This window comes from Rhinoderma darwinii, chromosome 13 (genome assembly GCF_050947455.1).
Source record: "Rhinoderma darwinii isolate aRhiDar2 chromosome 13, aRhiDar2.hap1, whole genome shotgun sequence".
Lineage (NCBI taxonomy): Eukaryota > Metazoa > Chordata > Amphibia > Anura > Rhinodermatidae > Rhinoderma > Rhinoderma darwinii.
In genome coordinates this window covers 10,193,433-10,211,033 of record NC_134699.1, presented here as the reverse complement: position 1 = coordinate 10,211,033, position 17,601 = coordinate 10,193,433, and the positions used below count along the sequence as shown (strand labels likewise).

The following is a 17,601-nucleotide window of genomic DNA, read 5'->3' as shown; positions in this document are numbered from 1 at the left end:
ACAACCGTAGAATTCCTCCGTAATTATGGACCCATACACTTCTATTGCCCACGGACTCCTTCCCGTATATTTACGAGGTGTCCGGGCTGTAGAAAGGCTCCGCAAAAGAGAAGACATGTCCTATTTTGTTATTTTACGGATCGCGCTCTCATACTTTAGAACGCGGGTGGCTGTCCTCGACAGTCCGTGCCCGTAATCACGGGTCTAAGTATGGGAACACAGCCCATCCTCAAATCTGCCTTTTTATGCCACAATATGTATGTGTGTCGTGCAGAGTCAGGGAAAGCCGAGTATTCCCAGCAACTTTCCACGTAAATAAAATTTTTAGAAACTTTAATTTACTTCTTATGTAACGTCTCGGGACGTTGTGTGTCCTGGACAGGAAAGGGTGCCGCTGGTAAAATGCCACTTTTTGAAAATCATTCATTTATTTTTGGCATCTGTGCCCAGGCAGGAATGTGAACTCTGATACCAGACTCCTCGTCTTCTGGAAGTTGTTCATACCTTATCGACCCACCTAGACCGAGCTCCTATATATATTACACTACAAGAAGTGGCCAATATTATACAATTATCTCCAAAAGCAGTGTGTAGCGGAAATGGGGTATCTAATCTTATAATGTGTGATACATTCTGGTAAGCCGATGGTATCTAAGCCTATAATGTGTGATACATTCTGGTGAGCCAATGTATCTAATCCTATAATGTGTGATACCATGTTCTGAACCTGTGCATCTAATCCTATCATGCGTGATACTGTCTGAAGAGCTGATGTATCTCATCCTGTTGTGTGTGATAATGTCTGGTGAGTCGTGTATCTAAGCCTGTTGTGTGTGATACTGTCTGACGAGTCGTGTATCTAAGCCTGTTGTGTGTGATACTGTCTGGTGAGTCGTGTATCTAAGCCTGTTGTGTGTGATACTGTCTGGTGAGCCGTGTATCCAAGCCTGTTGTGTGTGATACTGTCTGGTGAGTCGTGTATCTAAGCCTGTTGTGTGTGATACGGTCTGGTGAGTCGTGTATCTAAGCCTATTGTGTGTGATACTGTCTGGTGAGTCGTGTATCTAAGCCTGTTGTGTGTGATACTGTCTGGTGAGTCGTGTATCTAAGCCTGTTGTGTGTGATACTGTCTGGTGAGTCGTGTATCTAAGCCTGTTATGTGTGATACGGTCTGGTGAGTCGTGTATCTAAGCCGTTATGTGTGATACGGTCTGGTGAGTCGTGTATCTAAGCCTGTTGTGTGTGATACGGTCTGGTGAGTCGTGTATCTAAGCCTATTGTGTGTGATACTGTCTGGTGAGTCGTGTATCTAAGCCTGTTGTGTGTGATACTGTCTGGTGAGTCGTGTATCTAAGCCTGTTGTGTGTGATACTGTCTGGTGAGTCGTGTATCTAAGCCTGTTATGTGTGATACGGTCTGGTGAGTCGTGTATCTAAGCCGTTATGTGTGATACGGTCTGGTGAGTCGTGTATCTAAGCCGTTATGTGTGATACGGTCTGGTGAGTCGCACACGCTCTGCTCGGCGAGTGCATACAGTTAGTAAGCCGCTGGCAGACTCCTCTCATGGCAGTTTCACCTCTTCACAAACAAAAGCATTGGGTATGTTAAAATCCAACAGGCCGACCCTCCTTTACCCCGACATCGTCCGTCAGAGAAGAGTCAGGACCCCCCTATACCCCTGAATGTACGGCCGCATTAATGGGGTGTGTGGCTTTTCTTTGTATCAGTTTTCTATACATCTTCTCCTCACATACATCTATTATAACGCTGCGACAGAAGACCCGGACCTGTCCTGTGTAATTACATCCATGAGGGAACTGAATGGACTCAACATGGCGGCAGTCATGTGACCACTCACTTTCAGGTAACACTGGCCAGGTATACAACGGGTTAATAATATTTTACTGCGGAGAATAAAGTGTTTCTTCCTCCAGCTCCGTCTCCTGACCGTGCCCGTCAGCGTCTGCGAGGAGCAGCTCTAATATTGTCTGGGGTGCTGTTGTTTTTTTTACAAGTAACTTTATTAACAACATATTAGATACACATGTATCTAAGCCTATTGTGTGGTAACATACGTCCCAACGTTTCCGTTTCGTAAAGAGGGGCAACGGAAGCGGCGCGCATAGCTAATTTTAACCCTGTTAGGCCACGCCTCTAACCCCTCCCATTCAGCCCACACAGTACAGTGCTTCCATAGAACCCCCTACATAGTATAATGCCCCCCTGCTGCCCCGACACAGTATAATACCCCGATATACTGTGTGGGATGCACTAATGCCCCCATTGTACCTCCTATAGAGTATAATGCCCCATCGCTGCCCCCACACAATATAATGCCCCCATATTTGCACCCGTACAGTATAATACCCACACAGATGCCCCCATACAGTATAATACCCCCATAGCTGCAGCCAATCGCTGGCCTCAGCGGTCACATGCCGTTCATGGCAGCATCACCGATGAGGCCAGCGATTGGCTGCAGCGGCACGTGACCAATTAAGGATCTGAAAACATCATATTACAAATTAAAGAGGTTTTCCCCACAAACACATGTAACCCTAATCCACAGGATAAGGGGTTAAATGTGTGATCGCTGGGGGTCCAACCACTGGGGCTCCTAGCGATGAGGAAAACGGGGGACCAAAAGTCCCCCTAAGTGCTATATAAGAATGGAGCGCTGGTGCTCATGCTCGGCAGGCGCTCCATTAATGGTCGAGCATGCGCACTAGCGCACCATTCTTATGGAGCACTTCGAGGGACTTTCGATTCCCCGTTCTCCTCATCACTGGGGGTCCCAGTGGTCAGACCCCCAGCGATCACACATGTATCCCCTATCCTGTGTATTAGGGATACATGTTAGTGAGAATGGGTCATAATCCACTCGGGCCTTTTTAGATTTAAGAAGCCAGTGCCTGAAAAAACGAGCGTTTCTAAAATCATAAAATAAATGTCATTCGTTCTGCTGGTGTCTCCGTTGTTGTTTTTTACTCCAATTGTCACACTTTTCTCTGCTCACAGTCGTCTGTCTGTTTTTTAGTGACCGGTGGCTCGGGGCCGTGCTGCCTGTTGAGCGTACGTCCCGCTCCTTCACTCCGGGCACACAACGCTGTTGCGCCGAGTACTCACACTGGGCGCAGTCAGCTGACGAGTCACTGTGTACAACACATTACACATGCACTATACACTACAATAAATACATTACACGCTACAATACATAACACACTACACACATACAGCATATATACACACTACACATATAGTCCATCCGTACATTACACTAGACACTACAATACACACATTACACTAGACAATACAATACACACATTACACTAGACAGTACACACATTACACTAGACAGTACAATACACACATTACACTAGACAGTACACACATTACACATTACATTACACTAGACAGTACAATACACACATTACACTAGACACTACATTACACTAGACAATACAATACACACATTACACTAGACAGTACACACATTACACTAGACAGTACACACATTACACTAGACAGTACAATACACACATTACACTAGACACTACATTACACTAGACAATACAATACACACATTACACTAGACAATACAATACACACATTACACTAGACACTACATTACACTAGACACTACATTACACTAGACAATACAATACACACATTACACTAGACAGTACACACATTACACATTACATTACACTAGACAGTACAATACACACATTACACTAGACACTACATTACACACATTACACTAGACAATACAATACAATACACACATTACACTAGACAGTACAATACACACATTACACTAGACAGTACACACATTACATTACACTAGACAGTACAATACACACATTACACTAGACAGTACAATACACACATTACACTAGACACTACATTACACTAGACAATACAATACACACATTACACTAGACACTACATTACACTAGACACTACATTACACTAGACAATACAATACACACATTACACTAGACAGTACACACATTACACTAGACAGTACACACATTACACTAGACAGTACAATACACACATTACACTAGACACTACATTACACTAGACAATACAATACACACATTACACTAGACAATACAATACACACATTACACTAGACACTACATTACACTAGACACTACATTACACTAGACACTACATTACACTAGACAATACAATACACACATTACACTAGACAGTACACACATTACACATTACATTACACTAGACAGTACAATACACACATTACACTAGACACTACATTACACACATTACACTAGACAATACAATACAATACACACATTACACTAGACAGTACAATACACACATTACACTAGACAGTACACACATTACACATTACATTACACTAGACAGTACAATACACACATTACACTAGACAGTACAATACACACATTACACTAGACACTACATTACACTAGACAATACAATACACACATTACACTAGACACTACATTACACTAGACACTACATTACACTAGACAATACAATACACACATTACACTAGACAGTACACACATTACACTAGACAGTACACACATTACACTAGACAATACAATACAAACATTACACTAGACAATACAATACACACATTACACTAGACAGTACAGTACACACATTACACTAGACAGTACAATACACACATTACACTAGACAATACAATACAAACATTACACTAGACAATACAATACACACATTACACTAGACACTACATTACACTAGACACTACATTACACTAGACAATACAATACACACATTACACTAGACAGTACACACATTACACTAGACAGTACACACATTACACTAGACAGTACACACATTACACATTACATTACACTAGACAGTACAATACACACATTACACTAGACACTACATTACACTAGACAATACAATACACACATTACACTAGACAATACAATACAAACATTACACTAGACAGTACAATACACACATTACACTAGACACTACATTACACACATTACACTAGACACTACATTACACTAGACAATACAATACACACATTACACTAGACACTACATTACACTAGACACTACATTACACTAGACAATACAATACACACATTACACTAGACAGTACACACATTACACTAGACACTACATTACACTAGACAATACAATACACACATTACACTAGACACTACATTACACTAGACAGTACAATACACACATTACACTAGACAATACAATACACACATTACACTAGACAATACACACATTACACTAGACAGTACAATACACACACATTACACTAGACACTACTACACAATACAATACAACACAACACAACACACACACCTCTTTTGTGCAGGCTGCCGCCTATATGGATCTCCTCTTCTTGTTCACGGAGGCTCAGGAGGAAACCACTCGCGAGTGTTGGGGAGTCCGTCACAGGATTTCCCTTCAGCTGCAGACACGCTGCACACCTCCCTCTCCGTCCCGACACTGAGAAGGATCGTATTACAATGGCGACGGGAGAGCAGGGGAGGGAGGGGTTATTAAGGTGGCACAGGAGAGATGTGCTGTATCCTCTAATGCCGCCCCCTCTGAGACACTGCAGGGTGCCGCCTCAGGCTCCACTCGCCTCATGGTAGACGCGGCCATGTTGACATTGACCTTACAGAAGGGAGGGGGCGTGGCTGACACAGGGAGACGGAGTCTGTGACTCAACGGGCCATAGCGGGACATTTTGCAGACCCGTCGGGACAGCGGTTAAAAACCGTGACAGTCCCACTGGATCCGGGACGGTTGGGAGCTACTGGCATCACGTGTTCTTCCTCCAAGAGTTCAAAGAACAACCTGGCGGTTAATTGGCTTCTAATCAAATTATCCTGTGCGTCTCATTAAAAGAAGGACATTAACCCTTAGGTCTCATGACTCCCCAGAAGCAGGGAATGCTGGGAATGACTATGCAGGCGCGCACACAGTTCAAGTTTTTTTTTGCTTTGATTTGCATAAAAACTGCCACAATAATGAAATTGTTCACCGTGTGAATACACCCTGAGGAGGGAGAATTAGTAAAACTAGAGTATAGAAAAAGTGGAGCAGCTGCTTAAAGCAACCAATCCGATTCCAGCTCTTATTTATCAGAGGGTCAAATTTAAATGAAAGCAGCAATCTGATTGGTTGCTATGGACAACACCTCATTTTCCTTTACACTAGTTTTCAGAAATCTCTTCCTTAGGGCCTGTTCACATCTGCGTCGGGGTTACATTCGTGGGTTCCATCAGACCTTTCCGTCGGGAACCCACGAACAGAAACCATCGCTTTCTGTTTGCATTGACATTGATAATGATAATGCTTCAGTTGCAAATGGTTTCCATTCGTTTGTGGATTCCAGTGGCGGAAAGGTCCGACGGAACCCAGACGCAGATGTGAACACAGCCTTAGTTACAAATTTCCATACACAGGAAAGTGGATAAGAGCAGAACACAATGGGGGGAGATTTAGCAAAACCAGTGCAAGGGAGAACTGGAGCAGTTGCCCATAGCAACCAATGAGGTCACTGCTTTCATTTTCCAAAGGTGATGAGATCTGATCGGTTGCTATGGGCAACTGCCCTAGTATTGATAAATCTTTCCAATTGTAAGATGTTGAGGAGTTCTGGGATGTTTCACATCCACTGAAACCATCGTGTTCGTCCTGCCCGCAGAATTTCATGTTCTCCTCCCCTCCATAGGTAGAATAGCCGCATCCCCCCCCCTAAATCTGCCTCTTATTGATTTCAACGGGAATTAAAAGGTGTTGGATTTTTTTTCAGGCTGATTTTTTTCTGCTCGTGGAAAAAAAAAAAAGAAGGGCGTCCTGCTGTATCTTGGGGCCGATTCTGCTCTTGAAACTTCCAATTGAATTCAATAGGAGAGGGGAAAAACACATGCCGCGTGGCTCGACGATCCTCCTGAAAAACCGCCTCAAAAGTTTGCTTAAAAAACAGCATCTACCCGCTAAAAATTCTGACCCGTCTGAACATGGAGACGTTTTCTCATTGTCATCAATAAGAGCCTTGTTACCATCACAATTCACGCCAATTGCGATGCGGGAAACATGTGTGAATTTGCGTGAAAGTTCTGTTGTGTGAACAGGGTCTAACACTGGCATTTGTTTCATCTTTTAATAGAACCGAACACTGGCTCTGAGCTTGGCCTGCGTCCTGGCACTGCGCAGTCAGAAAGATTAATGTTCCCCACCGCTGAACATACTCTATACCTCACTGCCAGCAGCGCTGTGCCCGTCATGACATCACAATAACACGCACAGAGGGTGGCACAGCTGCAGCGAGCGGACCACCACCTCTCCGCCACACTCTGACCACCGCTGGGACTTGGCAGCAAGTACGCTGTATGCTACAAAACAAAGAATAGGTGAACATATTTTCTAGGTTATAGATGTGTATATCGTATCCGCAATAAGAGGCTGAATAGTAAATCTACAGCCTCTCATTGGATGATACAGCGACTGACCGCGCACTGAAAATCTGCGTGAAATCTGCAACGTCTGAATTAACCCTGAGTCCGTGCGGATTCCAAGCCAAAATTTACAGTTCAACTGCGAAACTCGGGTAAATCAGCAACTGATTTTTCTGACAAGAAAATCTGTGGTCTAAACGTAGCCTGAGGTAGCCACGCCAAGTGGATTTGTTGTGGCTTTTCCACAGCAAAATCCAAATGTACTAGGTGCGGATTTACAGCGCATTCCACGCCTTCTACATAGGAAAGGGTGAATTCCGCTGTGAACGTGCTGCAGATTTCCATGTGAAAATTGTTCAAATCTCATCCACGCGGCTGGACCTGTAAACCACGGCAGAGTTTTGTGTGCGAATCCCACAGAAAAGCAGCAGCATTTCCGCCCTGTGTGGACCTTCAATTATATCGCAGTTTTTGTCACAGTGACGCAATATGACCGTACCGTGTGAACACAGCCTTAGGCCACATTCTTAGGGTATGTTCACACACAGTTTTCAAACGTAATTCTGGCGTTTTACGCCTCGAATTACGCCTGAAAAAACGGCTCCATTACGCCTACAAACATCTGCCCATTGCTTTCAATGGGTTTTACGGTGTTCTGTTCCCACGAGGTGTCATTTTACGCGTCGCTGTCAAAATACGGCGCGTAAAACAACGGCCGCGAAAAAGAAGTGCAGGTCACTTCTTGGGACGTTTTTGGAGCCGTTTTTCATTGACTCCATTGAAAAACAGCTCCAATAACGTCCGTAAAATACGCCGCGAAAAACGCGAGTTGCTACAAAAACGTCTGAAAATTAGGAGCTGTTTTCGCCTGAAAACAGCTCCGTATTTTCAGACGTATTTTGCTAAGTGTGTGAACATACCCTTATAAGTAGCAGATTTTTGGTCGGATTCCGCATTGAAAGTCCGCAACAGTTTGCAGTGCAGTTCATACGCATCCGGTTTTCAAAACCCCATCCACACGTAACAGAAAAAAATCTGCATCAATTTCAGGGCCTGCTGCAGATTTTTAAATTGCCATCAAATCCGTGGCTGAAACAAAAGCGGATTTTGCTGCGGATTTCCTGTGGTTTTTCCAAATCTTCAGAATGTTTATTATGCTGTAAAATTTCTGCAGATTTGCGACGCAATAGATGAAGTCCACCGCAAAATCTGCATATAATCCACAGCAGAAAAACTCTACCATGTCTAAACCCACCCTTGGGTCTGTAGGTATTTCTACGCCCCTGGATGGAAAGAAGAATGTTTCCAGTCACTGACAGTAAGCAAAGACCTTGAACATGGTAAAAGTAGATTAGAAAGCTGCAGAACGTTGCGTCGGTTCCGTACATTCTCGCTGCGATGTATCCCTTTGAGTCGCATGAATTCCCATAGCGTTATATTCAAATCATTCAGGGTTTTGTGTAATTGCGATTTTTTTTTCCTCCACCCCAAAATCACGTGCGATTTTGGGGCGCGTTCTGACTCCAGGACTTTGCTGGGGTTGATCCTATAAATGTTTCGTCCAGGTGGTTGGATTGTGACTTCTATACTGAGCTCTGTATCTTTCTCCCTCTCTGTGTGCCCACTTCATGCAGTAAGCGGTGCCAGCGCTCTACCCCCCTTCTCGCTTCTCTTTGTCTCTCACTTGTTCCCACACCCTCCTCTTTTCTCCCCCCCCTCCCAGTGCCCTTTTCTCCAGTCTGTTGTGCACTTGTTGCTGCCGCTCGTCTCTGCTCTGACACTGCCCCACTGTTCTGCTCCCCAGCGCTGGACAACACACCCTGCAGATCACCCGTATGCTTATGGCCGGATCACATGGAAAGTGCTAATACAGTAAATGATAAATGCCCAGATAATTCCGACTATGGAAATCTCGGGAGAAAAGCGTGCCTGTTGTGTGCGGGAAGAGGCTGCACAGGTGGTGGGGTCGTAGCAGTTAAAAGGAGGGCTTAAAGGGGAACTCCACTAAATCCCAAAATGTCCCATTGTAATTATTCATTAGGTAGTCCTTCTAAATCCTAATGAAAAACGTATTCAAAGCGCCATATTGGCGAGACATAAAAGTTCAGGCCATTGACAAGCAATAGGCACAGGTGACTACCCTGGCTCTCCATGCCCTGGTCTTAATACCTATTTACCTATTGTGAGTTTCATTCCCATCATGTCACAAGATGCAGTATATATATATATATATTCTATTCTCTTTACCCTGAAACGAGCTTTCTTCTGTTCCCATTGATTAATCCATTTTGTACAACCTGCCTAGAGGAGTGGGGGGAAGGGAAGTGACAACTGTTCTGCGCACACTTCCAGTTTAGAGTCACTTTTCGAGCACATTTAGCCATTGGTACCCAGTTGAATATCTTTGTTCTTTTAGCACAAACCCAATACTGCCCCCTATGGACAAAAATATGGATCTTTTTATATCTGACTTGTTGATAAGAGGTAACTAAATCAAATCAGATTGCTGAAATTGCTTAGATCCGATTATTGAGATTGTACCCAATTAGAAAAACATCTTCCAGAAACAGCGCCACAACATTCCATGGGTTGTGTCTGGTATTGCACCTTCATGGGGCTAAGCTGCAATATTACACATAACCTATGGGCAGGTGTGGCGCTGTTTTTGGAAGAAAGCAGCTATGTTTTTCTATTCCTGTACAACCCCTTTAATCAGTATCCGATTATTTAGCACGGTTGTCGATATGAGGCCATATACAATAATACATAGCTCCATATAGCAGCATTGTGCAGAAAGTCATATACTGTATGTCGCTACCTCCCTGACTACTCATGGCGCTACTAGTTGTAGGTGGTGGGAAGGAGGGAGGGCATGGCCCCTCTGTGCCCACCATAGCTTTGGCAATAGTTAAGACAGTCGTGCAGGGCTCTGCAAAGATCCGGTCCACTATTACCACCATACAGTCTGTAGAGGAAAGAGTAAATAGTATAAAAGTCAACGTTATTGCTATGCAGTCTGGGCTGCGCGCCATTTCATTATCTTACTTCGTTTCCTAATCTGCGTGTCCCCTACAGAGGCCGACTGTATTCTCAGGACCCGGCTCTACAAGAGGACTGAGCTGTACGATGGTGAATGAGTGGAGTGGTGATGACACTGAGGTCAGTAAGCTGCTGAACGAGCAAAACCATTATTATTATTTCATTACATGAAACCCAAATAAATAAACAAGAAAATAAGTGACAGGCCCAGAAAACCATAGGGATCCCGGCCACAGCGCCCGGGTGGTGTCATCATCAGTTCTAGCCGGAGTGATGCCACCAAGCTGTCCGTGGCATAGTCAGGTGTCCCTAAGGGTATGTTCACACGAGGGCGTCCGTAACGGCTGAAATTACGGGGATGTTTCAGCCTGAAAACATCCCCGTAATTTCAGCCGTACCGGCATGTGCAGGCGCTTGAACGCCGCGTCCATTACGGACGTAATTGGCGCTGCTATTCATTGGAGTCAATGAATAACGGCTCCAATTACGGCCAAAGAAGTGACAGGTCACTTCTTCTACGCGGGCGTCTATTTACGCGCCGTCATTTGACAGCGGCGCGTAAATTACGCCTCGTGTGAACAGACAAACGTCTGCCCATTGCTTTCAATGGGCAGATGTTTGTCAGCGCTATTGAGGCGCTATTTTCGGACGTAATTCGGGGCAAAAACGCCCGAATTACGTCCGTAATTAGTGCGTGTGAACATACACTTACAGTGACTAAGACGTAGGGTCCCACTGTGACTCTGTCATCCAAGGCCCTACATAAACCTGGAGCTGACCCTGCAGGTAACTATAATGCTTTTGAAAAACGCCCGTGAAAAAGAAGTGCATGTGACTTTTTGAGCCGTTTTTCACTGAGTCTATAGAAAAACAGCTTAAAAAACGTCCGTAAAAAACTGTTTTGCAAAATGCGCAGCAAAAAAAAAAACCACGATTTGACCACATCATGTGAATAAACCCTTATAAAGTGTAGGGGTATGTTCACACGGCAGCGTCCGTAACGGCTGAAATTACAGGGCTGTTTTCAGGAGAAAACAGCCCCGTCATTTCAGCCGTAACGGCATGTGCAGGCGCTTGAACGCCACGTCCATTACAGACGTAACTGGAGCTGGTTTTCCATGGAGTCCATGGAAAACGGCTCCATTTACGTCTGAAGAAGTGACATGACACTTCTTTGGTGCGGGCGTCTATTTACGCGCCGTCTTTTGACAGCGACGCGTAATTATACGCCTCGTGCGAACAGACAAACGTCAGCCCATTGCTTTCAATGGGCAGATGTTTGTCAACGCTTTCAAGCCGTATTTTCGGACGTAATTCCAGGCGTAAAACGCCCGAATTACGTCCGTAAATAGGCCGTGTGAACATACCCTAGGACTGGTCAGTACTGACTTTGTAGCATAAATCCATAGATGACGCCCTCACACATGGCGGCGGTGTGTGACGTCACTGGCGGTTAGGTGGTAGAGCTCTTGTCCTGGGGTCCGTCTGTGGGAATCACAGTGTTTAGGAATCTAACTCTGCTCCTCGCTAGTAATTTATTTCCTCCAAGGACATGGCATGAAAGGTTCTGCAGCGCGTCCTCATTAAGAGGCTTTTAACGGGCCGTGGGCAGATTACACGGTATCCAGATAGCGCCAGACGTGGGCCTGTCTCTTGTCACATTAACCCTGTCGCTGCTGTGACCAGGCCACGTGGGCACTACAATACATGTTTTCCTATCATTATCACTATGGGCCTTGTTGCCCGTGGTAACCAATTTCAACAACGATCTTCTAAACTGAACTTGACAAACCCTGATTGGTTGCTATGGGCAAGACTGCTGATATAAGGGGAGAGCTCCCGGACTACTGGAAGAGGACACCAGTGTTCCACATATCCGGGACTCTGTATTTGCCCAGCAGGATCATCGCTCATACGCTGATCTTGGTCGAAGAACCTTCTACAGACATCACGAAAGAAGCGATGACCGGTGTGCGGCCGCTCGTTGCTGTTTTGGGCAATGTAGGGGAATTGCACTACAGCTGTTGTTATAGAGGTACTGAGGCGAACATTGTTATAGGGACATCATGGCTGTCGTTATGGGGGCACTGTGGCTTGCACTATCCAGTGGTACTGTGGAAACTTTATAAATAATTTGCGTTGCCATTTTTTTGTTTTTTCATGTTGTTTTCCCCATTCGTTGTGCAGCGGCATTTACAATTCTGCTGGTTGCCCTTGGAGACAGACACTGTTTTGCTCCACTCTGCTGTCAGACATGTGACCTAAGGAGTTTCCAAGAATCGTCATTGATGGTCTGTCCATAGGGCTTGTCCATTTGGTTGATTGTGGGGGGTTCCAGGGGCTGGACCCAGACAATCACACATTGATGGCCCTCAATGTGTGATAGTGGGGGTCCAACCCCCAGGCCCCCCCACAATCAACTGAATGGAGGAGCCCCGGTGCTTGCTGGAGTGCCAAGGCGTCTTCACTGTTGTTCCCCACAGTGTTGTATCCGTACATGCGGTGGAGCTCGGTACTGCCGCTCCATTATATGCACCTATTACGTAATGTTTATTTCTACAACCAGTTACGCAATTATCACAATTTACCTAGAAGAGATGTAACAGACGAAAATAAGCGAATGACTAATGAGCTTCGGGGTATAATGTAATTATGTATAATGAGATTCCCAATTACCCATATACACAGTCTGGCCTGCGAATCATAACTTATTACATAGGGCTCCGTCTACTAAGCTGCGCTGAGAAAGTTCTGCAGACGCGTTTGAACTACTGACCAAGAAATTACAGGCAGTGGCATAGCTATAGGAGCGCAGAGGTTGCACCTCCGGTGCCCGAGGGGTTTAATGGACCTCAGTCAAATAGGAGAATACCAGTACTAGAAATGGCACGTATTTTGTGTAGGGGTCTAGGAGTTTTCAAGTTACGCTACTGATCCTGGGGAAAATTGTTCCGATTGTATAAAACCAACTATGTAGGCCACATTATATCGTATCTCCAGCCAAACATGAGAACTTTCCGGAGTACCCGCATTGTTGGCAAAAGTCACGATTCTCACAGGACATGACCCATGAACGGGATGGAGTTTATGCAGATTGATGCCAAATATGGTCCTTTAAAAAGTTAGGCTTAGCTGCAGACTTCTTCTGCCATTGTTGTCAGCCATATTAGCTCTCATGGGACTGCTTTTCTTGTCACCCGGTCAAGCACAAAATTCTCTCCCCTCCCTCTGTTATGTGTTATCATCTGGTAGCATTGACCAAATGTCTGTGTCAGAACCTCCACCCTCATTTATAGCCCATAAGATTAAAATAAATATATATTTCACAACTAGGAATGTTGGAAGGTTTTGTTTAATGTTAACCTTAGGGAGGGAGGAAGTAGCTAGCTTCTCCGCCTACTTGTGTTTCATTAAAAAAAAATCAATACAGCTGGCAGCCTGGGACATAACTGCATGAAAAGAAAGGCAAAAAAATTGAATTTTTAATAGATTAATGTCCGCTGCGAGTCACAGAGCTATTTTATTAGAATCTCTAGCGATAAGCTCCAGCGTGTACAAAGGGTTAAGCAGAAGGGTAAGAGGTGGCATCGGGCAGTCTGTAGCCTGGGTAGCGATGGTCACCATGGTGACCTTTTGGGGAGACGTGAAGCTGTAAGGAAAGTGGGAAGTGAGGGAGGGGGGGAACGTTTAACAATTGAGTCACTGGAGAGGGCAGAGAAGTGGAAGAGACACAGAAGGGACAATGCCTCAGATATGCCACCCTGCATTCATACTGGTTCTGTGGAGTCAGAGAAAGGACCCCCTATGGTAGGACCATGCCGGATTTTTGGGTTAGGGTTTTGAGAAAATAAAATGAAAGCAACAGTTACCCTGTAGCGACAATGATAATACTAGTCATAATATGATTGCAAATATGGACATTAGCTTGTGGTCATTACAATATACCCTCCGCACCCCTCAACTGAAGGGAAGTGACAACCCCACGTAGTGAATTGCATAAATATTAAATAATCACATGAAATGATATTATAAACTATGGGGCAAGCATGACCTATAGGATAGCGGGCCGCAGGTTAAGTGGGTCAGGCCTCATCTTAGGGAATTGCTACTTAAGCCAATATACATTTTTAGTAAATTTTTTGAAGCAGCTTTAAATGTGTCATTTGACGACCGCTCCGGAGTAAAACCTCCTATGAGGACATTCCGGGGGTAGTCACGGATTAAAATATTTCTTTGGTTAATTAAGAGTTCTGTAAGTGTATGAGGAATTTCAAATCCGTCTTCAAAGTTTGCACGCACACGGCCCCTCGCTGCCCCCGCACACCTAACACAGCCCCTATAAAAGGATTCCTTACATCAGTCAATTTACTTCTCTACCCCCTTCCAATTGTTTGACTTGAGTGGAGAAGTTCAGGGAAAATGTTTGCAAAGCTGCAAGGGGAGCTTCATTAACCCCTACCTTCCCAGTGACTAAGACAAAATGAGGTTGTGTTACAGGTATATACTGCTGAGCTGGTGTATCTAAGCCTCTCGTGTGTGATATCGTCTGCAGAGCCATGTATCTAAGCCTGTCATGTGTGATACTGTCTTAAGGAACCACACAGTACTACATTCCCCATCATGTAACGTTACTGAATTTTATTATAAAATAATCTCCACGGACAGCGTACTGATGAACTGGTACATATCTGATAACATCGGCTGAGCCTGCGTATCTAAGACTATGTGTGAAACGGATTACTGAGCCTGTGTATCTAATCCTATCATGAGTGATACTGTCTGCTGAGCCTGTGTATCTAAGCCTATCATGTGTGATACTGTCTGCTGAGCTGCGTATCTAAGCCTATCATGTGTAATATGGTCTGCTGAGCCATGTATCTAAGCCTATCATGTGTGATACTATCTACTGAGCCTGTGTATCTAAGCCTATCATGTGTAATACTGTCTGCTGAGCCTGTGTATCTAAGCCTATCATGTGTGATACTGTCTGCTGAGCTGTGTATCTAAGTCTATCATGTGTAATACTGTCTGCTGAGCCTGTATCTAATCCTATCATGTGTGATACTGTCTGCTGAGCCTGTATCTAATCCTATCATGTGTAATACTGTCAGCTGAGCCTGTATCTAATCGTATCATGTGTGATACTGTCTGCTGAGCCACTGTATCTAATCCTATCATGTGTGATACTGTCTGCTGAGCTGGTGTTTCTAACCCTATCGTGTGATACTGTCTGTTGAGGTTTTGTATCTAATCCTATCATGTGTGATACTGTCTGCTGAGCTTGTGTATCTAATCCTATCATGTGTGATACTGTCTGCTGAGCCTGTGTATCTAATCCTATCATGTGTGATACTGTCTGTTGAGGTTTTGTATCTAATCCTATCATGTGTGATACTGTCTGCTGAGCTTGTGTTTCTAATCCTATCATGTGTGATACTGTCTGCTGAGCCTGTGTATCTAATCCTATCATGTGTGATACTGTCTGTTGAGGTTTTGTATCTAATCCTATCATGTGTGATACTGTCTGCTGAGCTTGTGTTTCTAATCCTATCATGTGTGATACTGTCTGCTGAGCCTGTATCTAATCCTATCATGTGTGATACTGTCTGCTGAGCCTGTATCTAATCCTATCATGTGTGATACTGTCTGAAGAGCGGGAGTCTCAAAGCCTAATGTGTGATACGGTTTGCTGAGCTGGTGTATCTAAGGCTATGTTCACACGCTTAACAAAAAACTGCTGAAAATGCGGACCTGTTTTCAAGGGAAAGCAGCCTCTGATTTTCAGCCGTTTTTTAAGCAACCTGCATTTATTACGGCCGTTTTTGGAGCTGCTTTCTATTGAGTCAATGAAAAACGTCTCGAGTAGTGAGATGAAACCACGCTACAACTTCCCAGCAGGAGTAGATTGTCCATTGTGAAAGAGAACGCCGATTAATCCCGGAGACGCTTGTTGGCAGCCAGGCCGCTCCGTTACCTCCGCACAGCAAGCTGCAGCAGGTAGTGCGACGCCGCGTCCTCACCACATCACACGCACCTCAGGGGTGACACAATCCAGCTGTGGAGTCTTAGTCAACTGTAAAATACAGACCCGACTGACTCTATTAAGATAATAACATGGGAAAATACATAAAAAAATAACAACCCCCTCCCATCCCCCACACTGACAGATCTAGCGGAGGTCTAGACACAACTGGAGGTGGAGCGCTATTGTTGTCAGGATAGAATGTCTTACCGCAATAATGCCAGGCCGGGGGAGAAGAATGGCGCCTTTCACCAGCTGCCAGGTATTTTTTCTTCATAATTCTTCTCATGTGCCCAAGAAAAGAGGCCGTTCTCTCATTCAGCTGTGAGGAGCCATTTCACCTCCTTTCTTTAGGCTCCGCGGCGACTAAAGGGCGGGTTACCTCGACTGTCGCGCAACCTTAATGTGTCTCAATGGGCTAAAATGTTACGGCCATGTTGGGATTCTTGCAATTACAAGAAAATATTTTTTTTTCAAAAAAACAGAGCTACACCTGTTCTTAGGTGGCGTCGGGTATCGCAACTAAGCCCAATTCACTTGAATGCGACTGAGCTGCAATACCAGACACAGCCCTGGACAGGAATGGCGCTCTATTTGGGAAAGAAGCAAACCCTTTTTTGTAATGTCAGACAATAATTCTTATATCTGCGATGCGGCCCCTTTATTTTCAGGATCGGTGGATATCCCAGAGGTCGGACCTTCACCGATTATAAAGTGATGGCATATCCTACCAATATAACCTAACCCTTTAAATTCCTTCTGTATTGGACATCTTTTGCAGAGTTGTAGACAGGTTTTCCTCCAGCCGGCGCTCAGATTCCGTTTTCTGCCCTGTACCTAGTGGCTTGTTGGTGACCGACTTCCTGGCACCTAGCACCTGGGGGCACATGCCTTGCCAGCCCCTCTCTAGTGGGAAAAGTGGTGTGACATGAGACCAGGCATCATGTTTGGTCATCTCTTGGATGACAAGTTGCCACAGGTCCAGAATTATTGACATTTTTCACATCCTTCTCGAACCGCAGCTTAAATTTCCTGTTTACTGATCTGGCCCCATTGGGATAAATCAAAGGATTTCCTC

At 44.6% G+C, this 17,601-nt stretch overlaps 1 protein-coding gene and 1 long non-coding RNA gene across 5 annotated transcripts in view; one reads left to right on the top strand and one right to left on the bottom strand.

Annotated features, from left to right (window-relative positions):
* Window positions 1–17,601, bottom strand: part of LAMA5 (laminin subunit alpha 5) — a 99,423-nt gene that overhangs the window by 64,605 nt on the left and 17,217 nt on the right. The window lies entirely within an intron of this gene.
* LOC142665580 (uncharacterized) overlaps window positions 7,180–17,601 on the top strand; it is a 49,891-nt gene continuing 39,469 nt past the window's right edge. Inside the window, exons 1-2 of the long non-coding RNA XR_012851525.1 lie at window positions 7,180–7,417; window positions 10,538–10,621. This is a non-coding gene — a long non-coding RNA (uncharacterized LOC142665580). The remainder of the gene's footprint in view (window positions 7,418–10,537; window positions 10,622–17,601) is intronic.